Source organism: Rattus norvegicus, chromosome 11 (genome assembly GCF_036323735.1).
Source record: "Rattus norvegicus strain BN/NHsdMcwi chromosome 11, GRCr8, whole genome shotgun sequence".
Taxonomy (NCBI): Eukaryota; Metazoa; Chordata; class Mammalia; order Rodentia; family Muridae; genus Rattus; species Rattus norvegicus.
Window position 1 is genome coordinate 6,175,747 of NC_086029.1, and position 25,826 is coordinate 6,201,572.

Genomic DNA, 25,826 nt, shown 5'->3' on the forward strand with positions numbered 1-25,826 from the left:
GCACTATGGGGAGAGTCATCCCCTATGAAGGTGGCCCTGGGTTGTAGGAGAAGGAGAGAAAGCTGAGTAGGTCATGGATAGCAATCCAGTACTCAGCATTTCTAAGTTGTCTCTGCTTCCTTTCCTGCCTCTAGAGTCCTGCCTGAGTTCCTGCCCAACGTCGCTCAGTAACAGACGGGAACCTAGAAGATAGAGTGAGACAAACTCTTTCCTCCTCAAATTGACGGCTGTGATGAGATTGTTCTTCTTGTTGCCTACTTGTTCTTCCCTTTTTTGAAAGATGTCTCTGTTTATTGTTCTTAGAAATATGACATTACATGTTTTCTCATGGGCTCTCTGTCTCTCACCGTGTCTCTCTCTGTCTCTGTCTCTGTCTCTCACTCTGTATTTGTGTGTTTGTGTGTGTATATGTGTATGTTTGTGTGTGTTTGTGTGTGTGTTTGTGTGTGTATGTATGTGTGTGTTTGTGTGTTTGTGTATGTATGAATGTTTCTGTGTGTGTGTGTGTGTGTTTGTGTATGTATGAGTGTTTCTGTGTGTGTGTGTGTGTTTGTGTGTGTTTGCTTTCCAGGCTTAAAAATCCGCAAGGCTGTACCTATCAGCAGATGCCTATTGAAAGAAGATAAAGGGGAGAAAAGGGTGAAAAATCATGTCATTTGAGTTATCCCCACATTGAGGTCATCCACATAGTGGACCAAAGTCACATAACGGCAGAGGAGTCATAAGAGCAGAGAGAGAGGAAAACTCAAAGTGTGAAGGAAAATGTGCTTAAAACTACGATAGAAGAGAGAAAACGAAGACGGTGCACTTAGAAAAGTGGACAGATTTTAAAAAGCTGCCATAAGTTGTTAAACTCTAAGTACATTTAAAAAATTATAATGTTGAAGTGGAAGGGAATTACTGGGAAGAGGGAAGGGAGGGTCAGAGTGTAGGGGGACAGGGGAGGGTTCTGAAAAGAATCGTTTGAAGATCTAAAGAACTATGTGACACAAACAATTAAAGTGCCCTGTAATATACAGGTAAATTCCATACTTACCTGCATCCAGTATTCTGTCTACCCTATTTCAAAAACACAATTACCTCATCTGTTTCATCCTGTTTTACTGCATTTGATTTAATAAATTCCTTGTAACCAGAAGTGCTGGTAAATTTTAAAGACATTTAAAATATGACTGGTCCATTTAGGGTTTGTCATCACTTTATCCCGATTTTGGAAGCAGGTCCAGGAGCTAATTTTTCCTCGCTCTTTGCAAAGAATCCATAATTCATGATCGCCATTGACTTCAATACAAGGTATTTAATCCTGTCAAATTCCAGCTTTGTTTGAAAAAAATGGCCCTCCTCTAATTGTGGGTTTTGATAAAGCTAATTTTGGGGTGCTATCCAGTGGGCTGCCTCGGAGAGAGAGGCTAGCAATATTTCTGATACGGAGAATGACTTAAAGATAACCAAAGGAAAGATAGGAGCTGGGAAAATAACCACCAAGGATGTTGGTGACTCAGAAACCAAAGACTTTTTCAGAAAAAAAATGCAGCTACTTGGGCAGACTGTGACTCGAGTCATCAGAATATTGGGGTGGGGACTTTATTTTGGGTCGCCCAGAGGCTACATGAGAAGCTAAAACCTAGATGCTGGAAGTTTCTAAGCGTAACTAGGGAAGGAACTGGCCTGAGAAGGCTTCTATGACGTAAGCAGAGCCTGGATGATGTCACAGAGCACTGGGCGGAGGTTGCGTTTCTCTTCCACTTGGGGGCGCTAGTCTCCCCTGAAGGTGGGATCACTATCTTCCCAGCGGGGTGTGAAAGCCAGTTCAGCTCCTGAACCCCACAATTGTTCAACAGCCTTTTGGTGCCTGACCGGTTTCCGAAGACAGAATCTGGACGACAAGGACATTTTCTTTCGGTTAATAGGTTTATGAAGATAAAGGGGACCCTTGTAGCCCAGAAAGCTAATAGTTTTCCCTCGTATAGCGAGTAACGGTATGTTCTGATGTCTTCCATGTTTGAGAGCTCGGCGGACTGTCTAGGCCAATCAGTCTCCGGAGTTTATTATCCTTTGCTAACAATATGTAATTCATAATTCTACTAAAATGCCAAAGCTCCTTTCTGAGCTTGTGCAATTTAGGTGATAATATTTCTTTTTTTTTTTTTTTTTCGGAGCTGAGGACCAAACCCAGGGCCTTGTGCTTGCTAGGCAAGTGCTCTACCACTGAGCTAAATCCCAACCCCAGGAGATATTATTTCTAAATGGCTGTTGTTGCCTACACAAAAGACTCTTGTTGTGGTCGAAGATGCAACAGCGTCGCGGAATAAACCTGGGCCTGGGTCAGGATGCACAGTACAGAAAGCCAGTGGACTGGTGTGCTGTGTCTCTGGCCGATACTTGTGGATGTTGCCACATAGCTCATAGTTAGAGGGTAGACGAGGGGTGTGGCCATCCTTCTGGCTCCTTTGCTATCCTTTTTCTGTTCTGCTTGCTTAAAGTGGGGACAGGGATACTTAATCCCACACTGATCTAGCCATTCAAGGAGAGGTTCCTCAGCAGAGGCAAAGTGCCACGGACTGAAGAAATGTGTCTGAATATGTTATTCTGAGCTGTAGAGAACCATTTGTTCATTTCCCTTTGAACTTTAGATTTTGATTTTTGAGACAGGGTTTTTATGTGGGTAGCTTTGGCTACCCTGGAACTAACTCTGTAGACCAGGCTGTCCTTGATCTCACAGAGGTCTGCCTCACTCTGCCTCTTGAGTGCTGGAATTAAAGGTGTGCTCCACCATTGCACAGCCCTCCTACGAACTTCTGATTACGACAGATTTAGATTCAGATGCTCAAACCTGTTTACAATCACATTCTTCACCTGCTCCAAAGTTCTCTTAGACAAGAGCCTTGGTCCAGCGCCCTCCTCACCCAACCACCATTGTTCTTGCAGGCACTCACATGACAGCGGCAACAGCATTGTGTCTGGTTTAAGCAGGCGAGCTCTTCAAACCCAGGCCATGACCAAGTATGAAGCCTGAACACAGAACGATAGGCACAAGACGGTGGACCAGGAGTGTCGTGGTCTACCACATGAGATCTACAGCCAAGAAAAGAGGATGTCTCTGAGGAGGATGAGCACACCATCCTTCCAGAAGCAGAGGAGGAGGAGGCCTTCTCCCCATGCCCTGGGGGACATTGTGGGCTGCAGAATTTCTCACGGATAGAAGGAAGGTGATGAGCCCGTTACCCAAAGGAAGTCCATCGTTCTAGATCAACTGCCAACAAATCCCTCTCTCTATCTCGTCAAGTATGATGGAATTGAATGTGTCTACGGACTGGCACTTCACAGCGATGAGAGGATTTTAAAGCTTAAGGTCTTGCCTCACAAAGTAGTGTTTCCTCAAGTGAAAGACGCCCATCTGGAATTGCCATGGTTGGCCGAGCTGTGGAGCATAAATTTGAGGGCAAACATGGCTCTAAGGACAACTGGAGGGGGGTGGTCCTAGCCCAGGTGCCGATCATGAAGAACTGGTTTTACATCACCTACGAGAAAGATCCAGTCCTATACATCTACCAGCTCCTGGATGATTACACAAAAGGAAACATCCGTATCATTCCAGAGACACCTCCAGCAGAGGTGAAGTCAGACGTTGACAGAGACATCTTAACAGGTCAATGTGTGCAGTTCACCAGAGGCGGCAGGTCCAAAATATTGGCAAAGTCATTTACCAAGTTCTACCCAAGCCTTTCGTGTACTTCATCAAGTGTGATGGCAATGTCCACATCTACGTCTATAATCTGGTGGAAAAGATCCGTTAAGGTGAAATTCACAAAGTGTGGGGGACACAGATGGGGAATTTATAGGATTGGGGGAAAATGTTTGTTTTTCTGTGTTTCATATACACAAGGGTCTTTGACAACCCCAGTAACTTTTCCAGTGGAATTTGTTTTTGCTCTAAAAATTAAAATGTGCGATGTGACGTGTTGTGTGTGAACACTTTGGTGGAGGAGACGGGCTGTGGTGCATGGAACATGGAGAGGAAGCCAGAAAGGTCAAGGCTGTAAACAGTAAGTCTAATGTCACGTAGACTAAAACAAACAGGACTGAGCTGGACTGGTCTTTAGGGAGAGAAAAGAACTGGAGATGAGGCTTAGAGGAGCAGGGATGGCACTGGGGAAAAAAGATGAATGTTTAGGAAGCAGTGGAGAGGGGCCAGAAATAGACAGACTCTCTGAAGTGAAGTTTGAGGGAGAGACAGACCGTTGGGGAAAGAGTGGGAGGGAACAGGGAGGTGGTCTTGGAACTCAAGGGGAAACCCAATAAACTGATCCAAGCAGACTGAGAATCAGAGAAGGTCGGGGATTGTTTGACTAACGAAACCTAATGAAACCTGTTTCTCATATGAAGATGTATTATTTTTAATTATGTGGGTGGGGGCAGGGCATGAACACAGGAGACCACAGAGACAAGAATAGTCAGGTACCCTGGAGCTGGAATTAAAGGTGGTTGGGAGCCATTGGACATGAGCTCAAAGATCAAATCCACGTCCTCTTTCAAAGCAGATGAGCTCTTTGGTTATCTCTCCAGGCCCCTAAAGTCATCTTTTTAAATACATCCAACCTTCACATGCAGAGAAGAGAGCAGGATGAGGGTAAGAAAGACTAAATTGATTGGGATGTGGAAGAAAGTCTAAAGAACACATGAGGGAGTAGAGGACACTGAGGGACGCAGGAATTCCAAATGGAGTTCTCAAAAAGTGAAGCAGGAGACCAGGAAGAACAGAAAGCGTCTAGAATGAGTTGAACTTGGGACGCATCCATATTGGTCTCTTCGGTTCCTTAAAGAACAGCCAACCATCACTACAGAAGGTGGATGTGAGGTGTAGGCTTCCCCGGAGCACATTTTGACGAGGATAACTCAAGTGAATGCCAAACTACGTTTATATCTATCAATTCCTGAAAGTATCATAAAGCCCATTATTTTGTATGATCAGTAAAAAGTAATTTAAAATGGAAGATGAGGATGCCGTAGGCTTCTGTCAGGTGTTACCTGGATCCTGTGTTTAGCTTCCCTGAGCACGTTAGACTCTGTTGCATCCTGTAATATTTTTTGAAGTCTCTGCTCAATGCCCCTAGATGATCACAATGAGCTCCTGCACTGGCCTGTCTTGCCTGGCTCTTCTTCTACTGGATGGCTTCCTACACACCTGTGGGCCCTGTTACCGTATCTATCCCCAGGAAGTTCCCGTATTTCTTTGGAGAAAACCTTATCTTGGACTCATTCATTGCTGTTTTTTCTCTCAAGAATACGTTCTCACTGCAGGACTTGAAAATACATTCTATCGTTGATTAATTCTGCTATTTGGGTGTTTTTATACTGGCTGGTTGTCTGATGGTTTCATGGCTCTGAAAAGACACCATGACCAAGGCAACTTATAAGGGACAACATTTTTTGGGGGGGTTCTTTTTTTTCCAGATCTGGTGACCGAACCCAGGGCCTTGGGCTTCCTAGGCAAGCACTCTACCACTGAGCTAAATCCCCAACCCCAAGGGACAACATTTAATTAGGGCAGGCTTTCAGGTTCAGGAGTTCAGTCTATTTTCATCAAGGCAGGAAACATGGAAGCGTCTAGGCAGACATGGTGTTGGAGAAGAAGCATATCACCCCCACAGTGATATGCTTCCTCCAACAAGGCCACACCTACTCCCACAAGGCCACACCTCCTACTTGTGCCACACTTCCCATGGGACAATCATATTCTAACCACTGCCCTGATTTTATGCCAACTTGACACAAGCTAGAGTCATCAGAGAAGAGGGCACCTCAGTTGTGAACATGTGTCCATAAGATCCAGCTGTAGGGCATTTTCTTAGTGATTGGTGGGGAGAGCCCGGCCCACTGTGAGCGGCACCATTCCTAGGCTGGTGGTCCTGGGTTCTATAAGAAAGCAAGCTAAGCAAGACATGAGGAGCAAGACAGTAAGCAGTGCCACTCCATAGCCTCTGCCTCAGTTCCTTCCTCCAGGATCCTGTCCTGTTTGAGTTCCTGTCCCAACGTCCTTTGCTGATGAGCAGCAATGTAGAAGTGTAAGCTGAATAAACCTTTTCCTCCCTAACTTGCTCTTTGGTCACCATGTTTCCTTACAACAATAGGAACCCTAAGTAAGACAATTTTCTATAGAAACAGTGAGTCTAGTAGAGCCCCAGACTATTACCTCATAACCACAAATAGAAACGTATAGACACTTTGTTTCAATTTAAAGGAAAGACTTGCTCATGTACTGACCTGTGACGTTCTAGTTTGCTTCCTTCTCTCCGTGATGAATGCCATGATCAAAACTATCTTGGGGAGGAAAGGGTTATTACCTTACAGGTTACAGACCATCACTGAGGGAAACCAGAACAGGAGCTTGAAGCGGTAACAAGGAGCTCTGCTTGTTGGCCTGCTCCCTGTCTCAGTCATTGTTCTGTTGCTGTTAAGAGACACTGTGGTCAAGGAACTACTATAATGAAAGCATGTAATTGGAGGATCCCTTACAGTTTCAGACGTCTGGTCCATCATCATGGCAGGGAGCATAACACGGGAGTAATAGAGAGCTAAGCTCTGTAAGCACAGAGAGAGAGAGAGAGACAGAGAGAGACAGAGAGACAGAGAGAGATAGACAGAGACAGAGACAGACACAGAGAGAGACAGAGAGAAAGAGAGAGAGAGGGAGAGAAAGAGAGAGGGAGGGACGGATAGAGAGAAGGAGGGAGGGAAGGAGGGAGGAAAGGAGGGAGAGAGAGAGGGAGAGAGAGGGAGGGAGGGAGGGAGAGAGACAGAGAGAGACAGAGAGAGAGGGAGAGAGAGACAGAGAGAGACAAAGAGAGAGACAGAGAGAGAGAGAGAGGGAGAGAGAGAAACTCTGGGAAATCATGGGGCACTAGAAAACTCAAACCCCTCCCTTGTCTACACCCCCACTTCCTCCAATGAGGCCCACCTCTTAATCCTTCTAATCCTGGAAAAAACTGTCACTCCCTGTTAACTAAATATTCAAATATATGACTGTGGGAGCCTTTCTTATTCAAACAGCCACACTCCCCATGGCTGCTCCATTACTATTTCTTACAGCCTAAAAGGCTATTCTTTTTACACATGACTACTGATGAACTTTCCCACAATGGTGGGCCCTCCCACAACAATCATTAATCAAGAAAATGTTCCATAGACTTACCCAAAGACTAATTTAATGGAGGCAGTTCTTGAATTGTTCTCTCTTCTCAGTTGGTTCCAGATTGTCAAGTTGGGGAAAAAAAGAAGAAAGAGACAGAGAAAGAGAGAGAGAGAGAGAGAGAGAGAGAGAGAGAGAGAGAGAGAGAGACAGAGACCCAGCACCGTAATGTTTCTCTTACTCCATGTTAAGTACTCACCACCAGCCACTCTCTTCTCTTAGTGTACAGACCCACTTCCCTGTATAGCAGAACTGAAGAGTAACTACTGTCACCATCACGAATACTCGAGGATATGTGACAGGAAATGAATACATTCTACAACTCCCAACGCCAAGCAAAAGCATTTTAGTGTGTGCTGCACTTACTGGGAGACTGTCAGTCACTGGCCATTTCATGGGTCACAGTAGACCAGAGAACCAAAACGTCACAACCTACATATCATCTCCTCTGAGCAGGAGACATAGCCCTTTCTCAAAACCCATGAATCTATCTGTAGACTTAGATATTTTCAAAACCTACTTTATTTAGGTTTCTTAAACCTTCTAGCCCACCAACCAGAGGTAGCAGAGAAAGATGATAAGAAAAGAGAGAGAGTTGTGGACCTATTTAGAAGTAATTCTTTGGGGTAACTCCAATCTTCATTGTGCAGTACGATCCAATAGCAAACGCAAAACACGAATCAGTAGCAGTGCCTTGACCTTGCAGAGACCACAAGGCTCTAACCAACAAGAAGCAGCAGAAGCAGCCAGGAGCAGCCCGGATAGCACGGGTTCTTTTGTGCATTTCTCATTATGGAACGAAAACCAGCAAAGACCATCGAAGTACTGCAAGGTGTAACAATGTAAAAATGTCCTTTCCCTCTCTGTGGGATTACATTTATGTTCTCTGTAAACATCCTGTTTTCGTTCAAGCGTGTGCTCCAGTGAAATATCACATGCCTTCTCATGTGTCTGCTTCAGCAAAACATGCTCTCCTAACATAGCTTCCAGAAAAACATCCTGTGACAAAAGTGAGTTCCCAAAGAAACCAAAAAATTTCCACTTCATCTATCCTTGACATACACTCGGCCGTGACATCACAAAACATATAATGGGTCCTAGCGCCCAGCTCCACCAGTCGCTGGAGCTTCTGCAATTGCACTCCGTAAGACTCAGACCCTTTTGTGAGCACAACCTTCATATATCCCTGTAAACATTGTGCTCTCTCCATCTTTGCTCTCAGCCAATAGCTGTCCAACTTCCACCCAACTCAGCTGTTACCAGAATAACCCTCATTAAGAAAGCCAATGAATTTGACTTGATTTATTTTCCCTGACAGAACGGAGTGTTCTCCCTGCATGGTTACACTGGTGTCTGAGTCATCTGTAATAAAACCCATTACTATTAAGATAAAAGTCAAAGGAACTATGACAAATAGCAAATCACACAACAAACATCACAGTTGGCCAAGCCTTTTCTGCAGCCTTATTGAAGTATAATTTACATACTTAAAAAATCCATTTATTTTAAGTGTGTAATTTAATGATGTAACAGCAAAATTTATAGCTTCCTTCCCTTTTTTAATACTCATTTCCCACTCATTCATACGATATTGAAGTCTATTAAAAACACAGAAGTGAAGTCAGGAGAAGGACCAAAGCGGGAAGCAGGAGGTTCTTGATTTGCTAAGACGACAGATACATTGGCAGAATATTCTGGATAAAACAACTTGGGAAACATTGGGTCTTCCTTAGCGTGCAGCCTCCAGACAAAGAGTTTAAAGGATTTAGTCATGGGTCCACCTACACCAAACCTGGACCTGACCTGGTATGGTCAGCATCACTTTTGGCCACTTTCATGTTAATCACATTCATCAATCTTACAAGTTGCCTAGCAACTCACATAGTAAACAAACTTATTTTGGCTCATGATTTCATAGGTTTCGGTCCATGGTCACATGACAATGAAAGGGGCATGATAGAGCTCAACTGCTAACCTCACTGTCATCCAAGAAGCACCAACACAGGAAGAGACCAAGGACAAAAAAACACCCTCCAAGACATGTCCCAAATGACCAAGTTCCTTAATTTCCTATCTCCTAGTTTCCCGCCACCTTCATACACATCCATCAACAGATGAACTCATTGATTACAGCCAACAGGGTCCAATAGATTTTCATAGCCCCACCTTTGAACATTGTACTGAGACAATGTGTATCTTAAACCCATAGGGCAGGGCCAGAAGGTTGTGTCAGAGGTCTAAACTTCACCTCACACTAGAAACAGGTGGGTAGGTTTCTCAACATCCCCTATTTCTTTCTGGGACTGAGCTACACCATGTCTGCATTGCAGCATTTTGTCTGGGGTGAGATACTGTCAGCAGTCAATTGTAAAGACGCCCCCCACCATGTGTGTGCTTGAATGTAAAATGGGACATCTATAATATAGACACACACGCATATACACAGACTCACAGAGAGAGGCAAAAAGGGAAGGAGTTGAGTCTTAGGAACCCTCAAGGAAGAGGGAGTGGAAATATAAGATACAGATGTCAGCGAGAACCAGAACAAACCAGTGTCTTCTATACACGACAGGACCACGATCCCTGAGCTCTAGCTGACAGGAAAGGGAGAGTCAGTTTTCTACAAAGATATAGCTGGTGATAAGCTGGCCAGGCTCCAGGGGCTTGCCCAAGGCCCATGAATTTATGGGCAGCATAAATGCCTTGAATGTGTTATTACAGAGGGCAGAAAGAGAGCTTGAAGTTGGGAGAAGGGATTAGGTGGGGATGGATCTGGGAGGAGTTAGGAAGAGACATGAAAAGTAAATTCTATCAATATATAATGTACAAAGTTCTCAAGGAACTAATAAAAGTGGTTTATAAATACCATAACTGTACTTAACACATACAAACCATTTTTCTTGTCATCTCCTAAGTAACAGCCCCTCATGATTTCATTTCATTAAGTACAAAAGTAATGCAGAGATTATTTAAAATGTAGGAGGGTCTGGGGTGACGGCAGAGGGGTAAAGCCAAGTGTGTGGTCACACATGGAAACACCAGGGCTTGGTATGGGAACAGGAGGATGACCAGGGCTTCCTGACAGTGAGCCTCACCTCAGGTTCAGCAGGGGACCCTGTCACAAGGGAATGCAGTAGGGAGTGAAGGAGGAGAACACGCTCTACCTTCCCCCAGCCTCTGCACTTACATGTCTCTATGCACACACACACACACACACACACACACATATAAATATGACTAGAGTATACGAGAGGCGTGCATATGTTATATGCAAATGCAGTGTCACTTTATCCATGGAACCTGAGGACTTTAGATCATTGGGAGTCCTGGGCCAACTCTCAGAGGACAGGATATATCTCCTTATTGTGCAAACAAATCCTTTGGTGAGTGTGTGTCAGTGACTCCACACAGTTCTCCTCCTCTAGTTTCCTGTGTATTACAGAGAATGATCTGGAAATACTGAAAAAAACATAAACTAAAGGCTTTGTTGGGGTTTCTAGGCTTGCGTTAAAATCATATTTATCACGTTTTATTAAATGGAAGGGAAATCTTCAGCTCCGAGCAACAATAGACTCAATCATGTTGGCTTCTGTTTTATCCCATTATGAATAGCAATTAATTGCACATCAATAGCTCCCCATGCTTTGAACTAAATCAGGATGAAGGGATATGTTTCCGTAACCCCTATGTGGACAATCAAGAAGAAATGGGGGAGGTATGATGACTTTGGCTTATGGGAGAATTATGGCTTGATTGGATACTTGTTATGCAAATAACCCTAACCTCTGAGAAATGAATGTAACGATAAAATATACTACCAAATGGGATGGACACTCACTACTTGATTTCTTTTAAAAGAAAAAAAAAACATACTTTAGGATTTTGAATAAGGGTGACCCTCAAAGTTTCAAATACTTGATTGTGTTTTGTTTCCAGTTGGTGGATTGTTTAGAAAGGATTGGGAGTTGTGTTTTTGTTAAAAGAGATGGGTCAATGGGAGGTGGGGGCCTTGAGATTTCACAAGCCCACCAGGCTTCTCTCCCTCTCCCTCCCTCCCTCCCTCCCTCTCCCTCTCCCTCTCTCTCCCTCTCTCTCCCTCTCTCTCCCTCTCCCTCTCCCTCTCTCTACCTCTCTATCCCTCTCACTCTCACTCTCCCTCTCTCTCTCTCTCTCTACCTCTCTCTCTCCCTCTACCTCTCTCTCTCTCTACCTCTCTCTCTCCCTCTACCTCTCTCTCTCTCTCATCTGGGGAGCAGGATGTGAGCTCTCAGGAACTACTCAGCAAGGACTGCCTGCCTGCCAGCCTGCTGTCAGGGTGTCTTCCACGATGGTCCATGGACTCACCCTCTGAAACTGTAAGACGGCAATTAAATGTTTCTTGTCATGAATTGGTTTGGTCACGGTGTCTCTTCACAGCAATAGCACAGTAACTGAGGCACACATATTCCTGCCTATTTTTCTAATACTTCTGTATTTATTTCATTATAGTTACCTGTTGACCATTGAACAGTTTTATGAATAAGGTTCAAGTTTAAAGACAAATAGTGACAAATAGGAGTGCACTGCTAGGGGGTTTGGCCTTGATGGGATGGGTGTGGCCTTGTTGGGGTAGGTGTGTCACTGTGGGCATTGGCTTTAAGACTCTAACCCTAGCTGCCTGGAAGCCAGTCTTCTAGCAGCCTTCAGAGGAAGATGTAGAACGCTCAGCTCCTCCTGCACATGCCTGCCTAGATGCTGCCATGCTCCTGCCTTGATGATAATAGACTGAACCTATGAACCTCTAAGCCAGCCCCAACTAAATGTCCTTGTAAGACTTGCATTGGTCATGGTTTCTTTTCATAGCAGTGAAACCCTAAGACATACATACAGATATACATATACATATACACCTAGGTTCACACACACACACACACACACACACACACACACACACCATTTACAGGGATTTTAGATCTAGCCAGGGCCCCTGCAGTTTCGTTGGTCCATCTGTTACACGTGTTCATGGAACATGTCTCTCTCTGTTTCTTGTTCTAGGAAGTACGTGGACAACATCTGCAGACTCGCTTCATTTTACTTTATTCTCCTCTTCAGCCTTAGAAATCTCAACTTACAGAGAGGGGAAGACGGGAACTTGGTTCAATAGCTCTTTTTGTCTGTGGGAAGCTTACATCTCAAGTCACAAAGGGAAAATAAATATAACAAGAAATAAAAATACACATCCAAACAGTGATGGGAAGCTCATACCCGTTCCCCTTAATGAATGTCAACTTTGGAAATTGGAATCCACACTGAGATGAGACTTTTGAAAAATCCTAATTCTCAGTCAGGCTTTGTTATTTCTCTTTCCCTGAAAAGGAACACCACTAGAAAAAGACAGACTGTAGGTTGCTTTTGTCCACAAATTGAATCAGAAGCATTTGATAATGAGCATAGAGGGGGCTCACCCCATGTTTACCAAAGAATAAATAATATGGGGAGGGGGAGACATCTAGAGAACAGTTGGTGCCTTATTGGTTTTAAAAAATGATACTGAACTCAAGAAATAATATTTGACAAGTGAAAAAACTAGGTTTTCATTAGGCAGAACTGTTTTTAAAATAGCCTTCCTTTTAGTCATGGAAAGAGGGGGGTGGAGCAGGCCAGTCTGTAGATAACTAAAGTCATTCCCTTCAAAATATTAAGAATAATGTGGATTGTTAATGGACTTGAATAAAATTACAAATTTTACCTTTCAAAGGGGAAAAATTGTGTTCCAGAGAGAGAGAGAGAGAGAGACAAAGGAGTGTCCAAACTCATACTTGGTTCTTTCAATAAATCTACCGGTAACTCATGTGTTGGTTGATATTAGGATTAAAACGCCGGTTGGATATCTCGACTTAAGAGTGTAACGTGTGGGGCTGGGGATTTAGCTCAGTGGTTAGAGCGCTTGTCTAGGAAGCACAAGGCCCTGGGTTCGGTCCCCAGCTCCGAAAAAAAGAACCAAAAAAAAAAGTGTAACGTGTGTGAATAGCTGCCAGTGGAAAGACTTGTCCTCGGATTTCTCTAAAGGCATGAAAAAGCCGCCGTGGAGTTACTAGATTTTGTTTCAAAGACTTTAGCTCCTTGTCTGCAGGGATGCAGAGCCTCAAAGGAAGGGCCTGAGACCTCCTAAGAGGTAGCGTCCAACAACTGAGGCCTGCACACAGAGGGAAGTAGCCTTTCTCAGAAAATGGAGCTGGGAGAGCTAGAAAATGAAGGCGACACATCGATCAAATCGCTGTAATAGAACGACGGCAGCCAGTTCATAGAGCGAGGCAGCTGTCAGCGACTCGGCCAAGAACTAAGAGGATTTGAAAAGATAATAACACACAGAGTTCACAGAAGCCACTATAGACTCATGGGGTCTGCGAATTTAATCCATGTGCTCTGGGCAGAGAAAACAATCCAAACCAGAGATCCCTCTTGCTCAGCCCAAGGAACGCTGTGCCGTGTCCTGGATGTCCCATGTCAAGGACTCAACCTAGATGCTGGAAGCCTGTGAGAAACCGGAGCTACGTCATTTCAGTGCTGACACCGGAAATGGCTCAAGTCTGCACCTTCATTGGAAGGAGAAGAAATAAGTCACATAACACCGGAAGTAATCCTCGTCAGGGTCTGTGTGAGGTCGGAAGTGTACGGCACCATGATCAATCAGTAAGCACTGCCTACACGTGTCGGGTGAGCCCACACAAAGGAGGAAATAGTTTTTAAATTTAAACACAATTTCTAATAACTTGTAACTTTTAAGAGTCCAGTTTTAGCACAAGCTTCCAGATTATGTAGTTTCTCAGGCGGAAGAACGCGGCACAAGAAGTGAGTTTGAAACTTTGGAGGTTCCCACTATATGACAGCAAACTAAGAAAAGCATGGAGGTGGGGTGTGGTAAAACGAACTAGAAGTGAAAGACCCGCTCCCAGAAAGGGAATTGTACAAGCCCAAGGCCCTCAACTATAGAAGTAAAAAGTAAGTTTTTAAATATGTGGGACAAGCTGACAAGTGTAGAGCTTGCTCCCCTCACCAAAGCCCTTGAGCTGGGAAAGAGACTTAACATCTCTGTGGACAGCAGGTATGCCTTTGCTACAGCCCATCAGCTGAGGGGCCTGCTGACATCTGAGGGCAAGAAAAAAAGAGATTCTGGCCATGTTAAGTGTCCTCCATGACCCAGCCAGGCCAAGGAAGAGACTCTGATACACCTCAACGAGAAAGAAGATCCTGGTACAAAAACAGGCAGAGGCCATGATAAAACAAATGCATCAATAGACTCACTTAGGGGTAAGCAAACTCATCCAGATGTTTTCAAAAACTAAATATTATGTCACAGGTCTCAAGTATCTCGTGGAACAGATAGTGCACTGATGTATACCATGCCAAAAGGTAACTGTTTTCATGAAAGTTGACTGTGGTAAGAGGCTCCATGGGGAACGGCCTGGATACTACTGAGAAGTGGACTTCACAGAGATAAAACCAGGAAAATATGATTTCAAATGTCTCCTAGTGTTTATAGATATATTTTCAGGAATAGATAGAAGCTTCCCCCACCAAGCAAGAGACGGCCTCAATAGTCATCAAGAAGATACTAGAAGAAATCTTCTCCCGATTTGGAATGCCCAAGGTAATCTGGTCAGACAACAGCCCTACTTTCATTGCCAAGGTAAGCCAGAGTGTGGCCAAGTATTTAGAGGTTGATGGAAAATTACATTATATTTACAGACGTCAAAGTTCAGGACAGCAGAGTAAATAAATAAAATTTTAAAAGAGACCCTGACCAAATTAACCATGGAGAATGGCACAGACTGGGTGACACTCCTTCCCTCTTGCTCTCTTCAGAGCAAGAAATACCTCTTCAGATTCAGCCTTACACCCTTTGAGATCTTATATGGGGCGTCAGCCCCCCTGACTGTATTAGATGGTGTTACTGAACCAACATGTCATAGTAATAATGATTTGTATGCCAGGCTAAAAGACCTACGTTCGATACAGAAAGAAATCTGCTCACAGCTGACAGCAGCCTATGCCCCGGGGACCCCTGAGACATGTCATCAGTTCCAGGTTAGAGACTACAGCTACACTGAGCCCAGACACTCGAGCCTCGCTGGAAAGGACTGTACCTGGTGCTGCTGACCACCCTGACAGCCGTCAATTCTCAGCCCTCACCAGCAGTGTACTAGCTGTTGGGGCTGAGAGCTGGGACCTATAGGGACACTCAGATCTTCAAAAAGCTCCCTAAAGTTAAGTGACTGGGAGGTTGCTATAATGCTCACTTAAAGAGTGTGTTTTAGAAACAAGGATTTCATGTTTGCCTGTTTGCCCTGGGTTCCCTCGAAATAGATATAAGGATAGGTTTGATTTCTATTACAAATGATATAACATTACATATGTTAGTACTCCTAACACTTCTTGGGACTCTGCCTCAGGGATCACAACCTATATAAGTTTAAAAGTTCTAAAAGACCTTGGTGCATAGGTTCAGATAGTGTCCAGATTAGAATCCTGATGCTAAAGACTTAATAAGACACAAAAGAGAGTTGAGAATTATTTAAGGCTATGTAGGTGCTACAAGGGCAGCACAAGGACATCTGCTGTTGCCCTATAATGCAAGGCTTATAGAGAATTCAGAACTGCCATTGACTCAGATATGAAAAAATAAAAAAGACTTTTTAGCTGACCTCCAAGAACACCAAACCTCCCTCTCAGAGGTAGTCCTTCAAAATAGGAAAGATTAGACCTGATATTTCTTAAAGAAGGAGTCTGTGTGCTACACTAAAAGAAGAATGTTGTTTCTATACAGATCAGACAGTAATAATAAGAGATACAGACTTTCAGTCATTCAAACTTTTGTGCTGAGACAACAGTATCAGATGGTAAAACAACAAGAAACAGAGGTACCTTAACCAAGTTGAGTGAAAGATTCCACTCAAGGACAAAAAAAGAAAATGGGGGAATGAAAGACCCCCTCCCAGAAAGGGAATTGTACAAGCCCAAGTCCCTCAAATATAGAAGTAAAAAGTAAGTTTTTAAATATGTGGGACAAGCTTTAACCATCATTTAGACGAAACAGACCATAAAAGAAAACAAAATGCAGAAACCAGACTAAATTATGGGCATTGCTCCATGGGACACCTGACAGGAAAAAGAAACAGTCTCTGACCCCCCGGAAGCCCTGACCACCATGTACTTTTTGCTAACTCACTGTTATGATTATAGCCAAAATAGGTAATGTACACGTATGCCTCATTTACTCCACCAATCACATCCCTGTAACCATGCATCTGCTTCTGTAAGCCTGCTTCTGCTCCCCAAAACACTATAAAATCCCGTCCCTGGTTCTGCTAGGCGCGCCAGTCTTCCGAATTGACTGAGACGCCCACAGAGATCTGTGCTCCCTGATCAATAAAAAACCTCTTACATATTGCAGCCTGTGGACTTGGACTGGTCATTGGGCTTGAGGATCTCCCTCATTAGGGAAGATTCTCTCTGAGAGTCTTACAGAGGAAATCTGTAAAAGCAAGAAAGGAGAATTCAAAAGACTTGCACGGGGAAGGCTAGTGATAGGGAATGGCTCGGAAGACCATCCTCGTTTTGAGAGTTTGGATAATCAAGTAGAAAGGGGGGTTATGATGCCTTTGGCTTATGAGGGAGTGATGGCTGAATGTAAACTTGTTATGCAAATAACCCTGTCCTCTGAGAAATGAAAGAGAGAGAGAGAGAGAGAGAGAAATAATTAGTCACCCAGTTAACACATGTGCAAGCACACACATGAGGAAGCCCAAGATACATTCAGGAAATATCCTTAATGTCTTGTCTGTCTTTTTCACTGTGGCAGCAACCCTCACTCACAGGCAAAGCTCCTTTTGGTGTGGGTCACCTTTCCAGACAGCGTGCTCTGGGCATCCTGCCTCTGCCTTCCAAGGTGGACTTATACGATGGTCTCCACATCCACGGGGCATCTATGTAAGTTTCTGGGGAGCGAGGGCTTAACTGCTAGACTTTCTTCCAAGTCCCTTCCAGAATTTTGTGTCCCAACTCCCTTTTACCTTCTTTTTGAGATTTATCGAGTATGCTTGACAAATGGAGGCTGTATACATTTGAAGTATGAGGTGTAGTATTCTGATCACATTATACATTGAACAGATATTGTAAGATCAAGCTCATTCCCTCTCTCTCTCTCTCTCTCTCTCTCTCTCTCTCTCTCTCTCTCTCTCTCTCTCTCATCCACTGCCTTAACATACTCCACATAAACAAAACCTCAGTGACAATCAGTTCACTGTTCCCAGGCTCTGATGTGTTGTTCATCCCGTAACCGAGTGATGTTGTACATTCTGTCCAATCTACTTCTCAATAGGAAAAATGAGCAAACCAGTCACCGGATAAAACCCTCAAATGGCTCCATGTCACTGAGGGTAAGTTGGAAAGCTCCTCTGTTGAAGTCCCTCTGTTGATAGACAGATGCTGTTCCAGAAAGACCAAAAGCTATGACACACCATCCCGAGCCAGGGATATCATAAGTTTAGTTTCTTGTGTTTGTAAACTGAACAGAATATGGGGTTTATAAGACGAGGAGAATGTAAAATTTTGTGTTGCTATAATACTCAGTCACATAGGTTATAGAGCAGCTGAACTCAGGGATCAACAGGGGTGTGGTTGGGGGAGTCATGTGTGTGTATGAGTTGAGTGCCTGTTCCCAAGTGCGAGGGCACATACGTGTGTACATACATGCAGAGATGAGTAGAATGTGCATTCTCTTCCTCACTACTCTCCGTCTCTCAGTGAACCACAGCCCACCATTTTGACTAGTGTGGCTGGCCAGGATGCTCTTGGCAATCCACCTGCCTCCACCCTACCATTTTGCAGATACGATTAGCCCTGCCTGGAGTTTTACAAAGGTGCAGAGAGAATTTGAACTCTTCAGGCTTGCAGAGCACAGGCTCTTTCCCACTGAGCTTTCTTCCCAGTCCCCATCAGGATATGGACTATCACAACCTTCATGCCCTGCCTTCTGCTGTGTGTGTGTCTCAGTGTCCTAAGGGATATTCTCTCACAGAAACAGTTCCATCCCCACATGGCTCTGTGCTTACACCCAGAACAGAGTGTCTCTTTTATCAGGAGAACTAATTCAGAGGTGGACATGTTCTGATTGCAGCCCGTGAGGTACAGAAAAGACTGGCTGCATCTTCAAGACTTGGGCTTTCTTACCCTGTGAACTGAAATCTGGTGTCCCTCCCTGGAGGATGGAGAAAAGGAGAGAAGGATGCAGGAAAGAGAATGAGGCAAAGGTGTAGGGGAGAGGTTGAAGTCACATTGAAAGTTCAAAGTTAGCATCAAACCTGAAGAGTAGGCAGGGAGAAATTGACAGTGTCACTGCTGTCACCACACACGCACACACACACACACACACACACACACACACACACACACAGACACACACATACACAGAGACACACACACACAGACACACAGACACACACACACACACACGTGTCTGCTGTGCTTCAGGTGCCATTTCCCCACTAAATAAAATGCTCTATTAGGCTTACCTGTCCCTCTCACGAGTAGCCAGTAATTAAGTAACCACCTTTTAAAATCCTGAGAGTGTGAAAGAAAGCCATTTGAGCATTTTCCTTAGCTGATGAATTACATGGACCAGTGGTCCTTGATAAACAGGCCTGTTCTAAAGCGATGCATGAGAAAAAAAAAACATGTCTAAACAATTGATGGGGGATTAGATCCCACGTCTCAGGACTCACTCAGTAGACTCTGTCCCCAGCAGGGAGCAGAGCCCAACTAGGACCAGCTGCAAGACTGGTCTTCAAGAGGGTGTAAGATCCAGGAGGGCCACTTCACGGACTCTGTCAGACCTCGCTTTTTCCAGAACAAATGCTGTTGCTGCCCATGCTGAGCTACTGAAGCCCAAAGAGTGAGGACAAAACAGCTCCCTTTCGGACCATCTCTCCTAAGGAAGTTCCCCATCAGGGCCAGAGGTTTTTCACTGCTGCTTCAGGGCCTGATCATGGCTGTGATGTCTGTCTGTGGTGCTGAATTTTCCTCATAAAGTTCTTTCTAAAGAGTAATTTGTCTCCTCTTCCTCCCCATGGAACCCACCATGCCATTTCCATCACAGATGTCAGCGTATCTTTTTAAAGAGAATGCAACTCAATCCAATTCTACCCTCTGGCATCCAAAATGCTTGTCATTTTCATAGCCAAGTACTTCAGAGTGCTGACTCACTCCTGAATCAAAAATCTCATCTAAATCAGTTTCTGGTGAGACTCGGGTATGATTCACCATGGGGCACATCTCTGCACCGTTTATGAGTCTACAGAATCAAGAAAGCAAGATGCATGCTGCAGCTAGCAGAAACTGGTTAACTATAACCTCTGATCAATTCAGCATCACTTGAAGAGAGAGAAAGACAGACAGACATACAGATAGACATACATGTGTGGGAGAGCTTAACAAATGTCTTATTGTGTTATTGTGTTGGTCTGTGGACAGGCCTATGAGGAATTGCATTGATTGTTGACTGACTTAGGAGGACCAAGCCCACCGTGGGCAGCACCATTCCCTAGGCAGGTCGTCCTGAGATGTATAAGAAAGCTAGTTGAGCTGGAGCAAGCCATCAAGCAGAGTCCCTTGGTGGCATCAGCCTCAAGACCTTGTTGTGGTTCCTACTCTCACTCCCAACCATGACCTGAAACTTGAGTCAGAACATTTTTGTCCCCTATACTACGTTCCATCCAAGCATTTTATCGCAGCCACAGAAAGGAAAGTAGAACAGACTCCATGGGGCAACAGGGAGGACTGAGGCCTCACAGATGCCCAGGAGCCTGTGCTTGCAGCTTCTGTCTCTTCTATCACTGTAAGCCACAGTGATCTGGGCAGGCTCAAGAGAAGGAAGGATAGTCGGCATTACCGAGGAGATGACACAGTCACTTCTGTCCTTATTCCACGGACAAGAAATAGTGCTAATGACCCAGCGGTTATAACGTTTAGCAGTGGGAACAGAAAGAGAGGAGGAACTTAACACTTCCCACAGGGCCAACGAGAGGACCAGAGGCAAGGTGAAGCTGGACTCTGTAGTACATTTCCTGTGTGGGCTCCCTTCCCCCACCTAGTAACCAAACAGAAGGTTCTAAGTCAAGAAGGAAAGAAGAGAGCCTCAAGACGAAAGAAACACAAGTATCTCAATAATGCTCCTGCCTGAGCTGCACAGCCCAGAGTTTTGTGGGTCTGTGGACATGTCTATTAGGAACTGCTTTGATTGTCCACTGACTTAGGAGGATCAAGCCCATTGTGGGCAGTACCATTGCCTAGGCTGGTGTGTTCTAAGCTGTATAAAAAGACCCAGTCCTGGAGCTTGTCTGCTGCTCATGAGGTGTTTTTTTTCGGTTTTTTGTTTTTTAACTGACATGATCACTCTGGCATCCACCTCCTACCAGATCAGAAAGACTGAACACGATCCCTTCTGCCGTTAAGGATGAGACCCCACTGTGGGCTGGAGAGACGGCTCAGCAGCTAAGAGCACTGGCTGCTCCTGCAGGGGACTCAGGTTTGATGTCTTGCACCCACATGGCAGCCCCAACATATCTCTAACTCCGGTTTCAGAGAAGACTTTCTGCTTGCTTCCCTGAGCTCCAGGCATGCCCAAGGTACTTATACATGCGTTCAAATAAAACACCCCTACCTATAAAGTATATATATATATATATATATATATATATATATATATATGTAAGCCTTATAAGACAAGGAGGAAAAGGAAAAGAAGAATAAAGAGAAGAGTAGGAGGCAGCCCTATGAAAGCCACAAAAACACTGCATTCAATTTTTTTTATTTACTTTATTTATGAGCACACTGTAGCCATCTTCAGACACACCAGAAGAGGGCATCAGATCCCATTACAGATGGTTGTGAGCCACAATGTGGTTGCTGGGATTTGAACTCAGGACGTCTAGGAAGAGCAGTCAGTGCTCTTAACTGCTGAGCTATCTCTCCAGTTTCTTGATTATTTTAACTTTGTAGTCCATAAATCCGAGCTCTTACTTTGAAGGAAATGCCGGGAGTGTGTGTGCACACTGTATATTATTAATACGGTGCTGATGTGTAGAGACAGCTGGATACTGGAACTTGGGGGGGCAGCTGATCTAGCCTAACTTGTGAGATCCAGGACAATGGGCGACCTTGTTTCCAATGATGTAGGTGGTGTTACCGAGACTGACACCAGTCTTTCAGCCTCCACAAACATGTACACACGACCGTGAGTACACGTGATGCATACATTACAAAAATGAAAAATGAAATGTGGAAATTCAATAAAGAAAGCTCCTTTCCAGGTGGTGGCGTATAGAGAGGATTGCTTCTCCAGTATAGTTATCTCTGAAGAGGAAGTCAATAAATGACTCAGACAAGAGCCTTTGAGATATCAGCTGCCAACCCAGGGCCCAGACCTCCTCTCTGGCTGCATTTACCTTCTTAACATGACTCCACATTGTCTCCTGGGACCCAGGTTTCCCCTTCCCCATAGCTCTGCCCTACTTTGAGCCTAAGAACCCAAAGAGCTAGCCAAGAAAGGAGGGGAGAAAGGACACAAGGGGCTGGAGAGGAGGCTGCCAGTAATCCAGTCATATACACAGACCATTCCTTTGGCACTCACTCCATGAATGGCAGGCAATATCACTGAGCTGGATGCCCAGGAGGAAAGGCAGGGATAATAATCAAATAGGTGGCGGTCTTTACCACAGTAAGTTCAGCCATCTGTGAACACAGTCAGAACACAGAAGAAGATGACACCTGTCTGTGAACTGTGAACTCCTGAGTGCGAGTGCATGCTTGTGTAGAAGGACTGTGTGTTTGTGTGTGTGTGCGCGTGTGCATTGTTATTTAAGCTGGGTTTCTTTCTTTTATTTTCATATATTTTTAGTCCCGGGACTACTTCATGACTTAATAAATATTACCAATATTTCTTCTGCTGTGCCTGTTAGCTCTGAAAACCCCTGCTGGTCACCCTAGGATGTGCTTTACCTTGTCAACTATTTCAGGGGACTTGGGGTGAGACCCTTTCCGTGAACCCAAGAGACAAGAAGAGAACAGAAGCCCCACCTGGGAAAAGAAAGCGGGTACTACCTTGTCTGAAATGATTCGGGGTGGGCGAGCACGCAGATAAGAGAACGTGATGTGAGAACTGAGCTCAAGCTGCACACACAAATGGGGACATTGAACCCCACACAACCCCCCGCACCAAACGGTTCCTGCGGGTTTAGGATTAAAAGTACCTTCCACGGAGGGACCAAAGGAATCAGTACTGAGTCTGTGGGGACATTGGGGAGAATAGAAAGCCTTTGCCTCCGCTCTCAGTAGAAGAGACGGCAGTAAAATGTGTTACGGGTGTGTAGGGCTATTGGCAGAAGCAGATTTAAAGAAAAGAACTTGACTCATCGGCTTTGATTTGAAATATTTATTATGGCAAATGGTGGTTATTAGATAAAGATGCCTCACACATCCTCCGTTCAGTCACAGGCACTTTCAGCCCATTTCAGCTCGTTATGTGTTCATGGATTAAAACCCTTTTAATAATATCTATTAAAATTTTTTTTGCTCTCTCCCAGGGCAAGGTAGTAGCAAAACTCTCTGTATGGCCATTATCTGAAGCCTGGACTAGAAAGATAATGGCCCAAGGTTTACAAGACAGGTGGGAACAATCAATTATACCCCCACGACTACTGCACAGCTCTGTTACGTGATCAGCAGGAGTGCTGGAGTTAACCTGGATTTCGCGACCAGCAGATACCCACTCGGCCCACTTGGGCTTCTCCGGGTGCAGGTCTCTCTCTTGTGGCAACAGGCAGGGAGCGTCCTACCAGCAACTCTGAGGAGCAGCAGGAGGACACGTCATGGAAACCAGGGCAGGAGAGAAGAGAGGAAAGGTGTCCTTCTCTGGGTCATAGACAAGAGTCAGTGACCTGAGTACCTGCTTCTAACTGAGTACAGAGCCTCTCCCACCATGTGTGTATGAACTGTGCTGGGGGCTCCAGTCTATGATCGTATTCACTTTTGGTCCATCATTTCCTACCAGAAGGAGACGACACCCAGCTGCATCTAAAGTGACACTGAGAAGCTGGCCGGTTACGGCGTGGAGGTGGAGGACAAGACTAAGTAGCATCAACACATACATACACTTTCATGCATACATACATGCATGACACATATATCTGCATGCATATGCACACCAAGAACATGAGCACACATGCATGCATGCACACATAAGCATACATACATGGAACACACTGATAATTTTATAAATAAACATATACATATTAGCATGTGTGCACTTTGTTTCACACATGTGATATCTTTATACTATATATACAATATTCTCTCTATATATATACAATACGTACACACATATATATATACATAAAATACACACATATATATATATAAAACACACATACATATATACATATATACATATATACATATATACATATATATAAATCCTAGTTTTGTGGTATCTGATTTCTGTATTCACCCTAGAAAGAGTCAGCCATTTGGTGCCCATTCTTAAAGCTTTTTCCTTTAAAATGCATGACTGCAAATAAGCAGGTCACTAGGTCAGTAAAGTGTCTGCGACACATATTAGTCTGCCTCTCTACAGCTGTGATCAAACACTCTACCCAAAAACAACTTGTAGAAGGAAAACATTTCTTTGGCTTGCACCTTGGCTCACCAGCTTTTGTGGGCAGTCAGACAGGAACTCGAGGAGAGAATTACAAAGAAATACTGCTCACGGCCTTACTCACTAGCCCATATTTAGTTCACGTTCTCATGAATCCCAGACACCCTGGCCTAGGGATGATGACACCCACAGTGGGTGGGCCCAACTTCATCACCTGTCAGTCGAGACAGTCTCTCACACAGTAGGACACAAGCCAATCTGATGGAGGCAGCTCTTCAGTTGAGGTTCTCTCTTCCAAGGAGACTCTATGTCAAGTCTCTTCTAAGTTATGTCAATAAGTCAGTGAAAACTAACCAGGATACCTCATAAGCATGAAGACCTAGGTTTGATTCCCAGAACCCACATCAAAATGTGAGTTGTGAAAGCTTCTAATGCCAGGTGGGGAAACAAGGACAGGATCCGCAGGATCTGCTGACCACCACAGCTGGCATGATGGGTGAGCTCCTGGCCAATTAGAGACCCCGTCTCGAAAACACAGACCAAGCCTGAGGATGAGGCCTGAGGTTGTTCTCTGACTCTACCTGAATGTGGAGACATATGAACACATCTGCACACATATGCATCTACACACACACACATGCACACACCTAAGATAAATATGTGATAGATATTAGATAAACAAATGGTAGATAGATAGTAAATAGACAAATTATAGATAGACAGATAGACAAATGATAGATAATAGACAGACAGAAAGATAGATAGATAGATAGATAGATAGATAGATAGATAGTATGTAGATGGAGGGATGGATGGATAAATAGATGATAGAAGATAGACAAGTGATAGCTTATATAGATAAGATAGACAGCCAGGCAGACAGACAGATAAGATAAATAGCCAGCATTGTATTTGAATTCAACTACTACAGAGCAGATTGGAGTCCCCTCCTTCCCTTTCAGAACATAACCTGTATCACAGGGGAACTCACAACTTCCCCGCAGGAAACAAGCATCCTATTTCAGCAGAGAGGTGGAAACAGATGTTAATGTTTTTCCTGTGCATTCGTGGGTCAGCACTGTGTATCACAAGATGAAAAACATGCCACCGTAATTATGTGTTAATTTCGTTGTGGCAGAAAATAAAAGAACAGCACCTCAGTTAGCAAGGAAGGCAGCTAATGACTACGAATGACTACATTTGACCTGAGCTTTGCTGAGCTCTGAAGTAAGAACTGTGGATCCCATGAGGTCCGACCTCTCACGCAGGGTTCCTGGATAGTTAAAAGGTCCTCTCCCTACACGAGTGATAGTGCTCCTTTAACTTTAAGCAACTTCTCTACTGGCTCTGTCCTCCCTGCAGCCCGTGAGGTTATTGTAGTGCTGTAGGTTCCTGAAGTATTGGATCTGGGCATAAACCAGTGTAGATGTAGATTGTAGGATGGCGTCCTGCCTGGTGGTATCTGGACCAGCACAGAGGTGCAGGGATGAGGGGCGAGAATGAGGAACATCCTTCCTCCCCTGATCCTCTAGAACCTGTGCCCAATACCCTGCATTAGTTTTGCTCCCTTAGCTACCTAGTTCTGGTTATGTTAACATAGGGTGACTTCTGCTACTTTTTAACCTACATGAATGTCTAGCAGCTTATGTCACGTGACCTGTCCTGGTTAGACCTGAACAATGTGTGTTCCCCTCATGTAGTCCTCCAACTACAAACGATTCCAGCCAGGTCTACCTTATCATGACTATTCAGGAGCAGACGAGTGGCTCAGACAACTCTATCAGTGGACAACCCACTCCAGCATCGGTGACACTCAAAATAGCTACATCCTGTAGCTTTCAGCGCAACCAGCAGGCAGCTCCACCCAAGAAGCCCCCTTCATCATGGTTGCCCCCGACCCCCGGGGCAATTCTTCTAATCTTATTGCTCTTTGGAACAGGACCTGAG